The sequence below is a fragment of the Salmo salar genome, chromosome 18 (assembly GCF_965601325.2).
Source record: "Salmo salar chromosome 18, fSalSal1, whole genome shotgun sequence".
Taxonomy (NCBI): domain Eukaryota; kingdom Metazoa; phylum Chordata; class Actinopteri; order Salmoniformes; family Salmonidae; genus Salmo; species Salmo salar.
This window is the reverse complement of record NC_138308.1, coordinates 78,531,325-78,534,927: the sequence shown is the minus strand read 5'-3', so window position 1 is coordinate 78,534,927 and position 3,603 is coordinate 78,531,325. Positions and strand designations below refer to the sequence as shown.

At 39.0% G+C, this 3,603-nt stretch overlaps 1 pseudogene; it reads right to left on the bottom strand.

Moving 5' to 3' along the window:
• Window positions 1-401: 401 nt before the first annotated feature.
• LOC106577744 (uncharacterized) lies at window positions 402-3,368 on the bottom strand (annotated as a pseudogene).
• Window positions 3,369-3,603: the final 235 nt, after the last annotated feature.

Here is a 3,603-nt window from a genome sequence, read left to right as displayed (position 1 = left end):
GCTCGTGGTGAATTTGGCTTGCTACTGTAATGGTAATGTTATCCTGTCCTGCTGATTGTTTTGTGTATATTTTGCTTTGTGATGCAATTCCCACTTCCATTACTCATAATACTGATAAGAAGTCTCAACCTAGGACCCGATTCGTGGCAGACATTAATCTACTTCCTGGATTTCAATACGAACATAACTAAATACATTAGTAAATATACTCAAGCAAGGCATCTAAAAATTGCCAGGGGTACTGACAAATGGCCAGGAAAGTGTTATAAAGTGCCCAGAAATGTTATGGGTGAACTTCCCCTTTAATTAAAGTTGCTACGGTAATTATTAGTCACAGTAATACTGCTAATAATTTTAATAAAGAGTTAATAAAAATCTAATTGTTTTTCAATTATCCAGTTTTACTGTCTGATCCCAGAGTACACCGTCTCTTCCTCCATGTTGCTTCTTTGTCTTCTAGACCTGTTCTTCTTGTTTCTCAGATTCAGAGCCACATAATGGAGACTGTCTGCATCTTGGGCCTGTGAAGAACAATTATAAGATGGAGGGAGAATATTATTATATATTATTTGTAACATTTTATGGTAATACAACATTAGGAATTCTGCTTACCCCTGCATCTGAAGAAGAGACTGCTGGACCTCTTGTCTGAGAGACGGGTCCTGGAAAGAAGCATAGAAAAAAAATATATAACTCCTTCTTCCATTACAGATACATCTGGTGATATCAAAGAAGAGCAACTTCTATGAAGGACTTTACCTGTTACATACATCATTCATTTATTTGTTATGGACTTCACTTACCTCTACAGTGCAGACACTTTCTCTTGTTCATCTTGTACATGATGCTACCAAGGACAGTGATCAGGATAAATGAGAGACCCAATGATGCACTTAGGCAGTAAACCAAGAGAATAGTTTCTGCGCCATTGTCTGTGAAAATAAATATTGTGCTAGAAGCATAGTAACTATTTGGATGATTGCATGTTTTCTCATGTGATCAAATAACTAGTACTGTATGCAGTTTTACACAGTAGATTATTCAATAGATATAAACAAAAATGTAAGATGTATCACCTACCCTTGATGTCCAGCTTGGTCCCATTCCCAAACAGCATCTCCCCACATGAGGCCACAGCACAGTAGTAAGTCCCAGCATCAGAGAGGCTGAGGTTCCTCTTGGGGAGGTTGTAGACACAGCTCTGTGTAGGAGACCCAGCCTCAGGGCTCTTCTCACACTGATCACTCCTGTCTCCATGGGTGTAAATTATTCCTGGATGGGATTCTCCTGAGCCATGTTTGAACCAATAGACACTGTATTCTCCTGCACAGGTCTCAGTGTGTATTGTACAGTTCAGAGTCACAGAGTCTCCTGGCTGGACTGACCCAGAAATAGATTGCTAGAGCACAGTCGTGTTTCTGGACCCTGAACCTGATAAGAAAGATGTCAGAAAATCTGTTTCCACTGTTTGAACTTAACATTTGTTGAATACGTACAGTGATATCTGATTATGTAAATACCTGATATAAAATGTTAGTAGATGTTAAGTCCCCTATATAGGGGACATTGATTGGTTGTTGACCTGTTCAGACTGACATTTTGGTGTATAAAGCGCTCTGTGAACGTCCTAGGGTCCAGTGCTTTATAGTGCCAGATTGCCCAGTCTGTCTGCTCTCTGCTACCACTCTGTCAGCGGAGCTGACTTCTAGTTTGAGGTTTCCCACCCACATTTGCATAGGTAAATGACGTGTCACTTTTTCTGGCCTATCCAGACAAAGAAACGATTTGCTCTCCCTCTGAGCGATGGAGCTGCTATATGAAAGGGGACAATCTGAGTAGGGTCTATCTGTGGACCGCAGACTGGGCCCACCAAGTAGTGTCACGTGAGAGTTTTGTTCAACAGGGTCTGATCCAGCAGATACTGTATGTGTACTAGCTAGCTAGTGTTCATGTAGTGATGTTAAAATTGTAGTGACGTAAAGCTAGTGCGTGCGGCATGTACTGAAAATGCTAATGGCATCATACTGTTGAATGTCCCCTCAATGGCAGTGAGCGAGGAATGCAGTGGGTGCAGCGTGTAGTTACTGCAGTCCGCAGGTAGATATTATTGGACATTCTAGCGATTTCAGCAATCGTGCTTTAATCTCACTGTGATATTCTCAGCCGGATTTAGAGCTCTCAACATGAAAAAGTACAAAAATAATTTAATGAGATTGAAAAATGGCCACTTTCTCTTGGTTACAGAAGACGAAATTAGTTTGTGAGTAAAGCTGAAGTTGTAACGAGTCAGCAGCAATTTGATTGGTCTCTTCATCGCTCAGAAGAGGCTTGGCAGAAAATGTTCTCAGGTGAAAATGGGCCAAATTTCTACTGTCACTAAATATGATCATATTTATAGTATTTTGCAATTATAAGAAAGGTGAAATCTTAAAGTAACTTGTTTATAATTTGATTGTTACAATATTTAGAAAGCATTTCAGAAATGTCAAGCTCTTTTCCCCTTAGTTTTGTTGAATAGGAAAAAAAATATTTTTATACATTCATAATATTTGTAATATGTACTTGAGCTTCAAAAGTGAGTACACCTCAGCAATGTGTAACTATTTTTACCAGAAAGGTGAGTTCTAGAGCTTTCTAGAACTTCTTAAGCGTCACTAGTTATTGTTTACATCCATAACATGCAAAATAATTACTTTTGGGTATGTCTCTTTAGGCGGAAATCTACATTTTGCATTATCATTCAAGAGGTTAACCCAACTTTTCTTTATAAATTCAGATTTTTTACCTTTTACAATGACAATGGTTCCTTCTCCAAATTCCATGATGTTGTTATAAGCGCTCCCACAGTAGTATGTTGCTGAATCCGAGAGTTTGATGTCAGAGATCCTTAGGTGATTCACTCCTTTGCCGCTTCGCACTGAGAAACGAGGATTATCCTTAAACTTATGGTGAAACGTAGCATCATTGTCATTCTTATAGAAGGTTGAGAAGAGCTGAAGTTTTTCTCCTAATGTTTGCTTGTACCAGGAGAAAATTACTGCCATGTCGCCTTCATAGAAGCAACGCAAAATCACTGTGTCTCCAACGTTGGCAGAGATGAGATCATTCTCCTGACGTATGGATGATGACTTAATCCCAGCTATCATATGAACTAGAGAACATAAAATGATATTATCTGCTATATAATGTAAATAACCCCAAATACAACTTTGGATTGTCAAACTGTTCTAAAGCATTAAATGGGATGCCTCATGCCTCCAAATCAAGAGTGGACATTACATAAGCAGTGAAATATAAAATATTGACTTACCCCTCTCTACGATAAGTGGAAATATCAGACACAGTGCGATCATTTTTGAATTTGTCATACTCTTTACTAACTGTGTCTTGAGTGGCAAGATTCTACACATGTAGACATCACTTCAACAATGGGGTTATTGGTGATTGGTTGAACTGGCCGCATCATTTTTGTTGACGCCTCATTCAGGGTGCGCTCATGTACTTCTCATGTGTCTTGTTCAGCTCAGTATCACAGAGTTTCCTGGCTGGACTGCCTCAGAATATCTGTTTTATAGGTAGATTCTGATCCTTATAGATGTATTT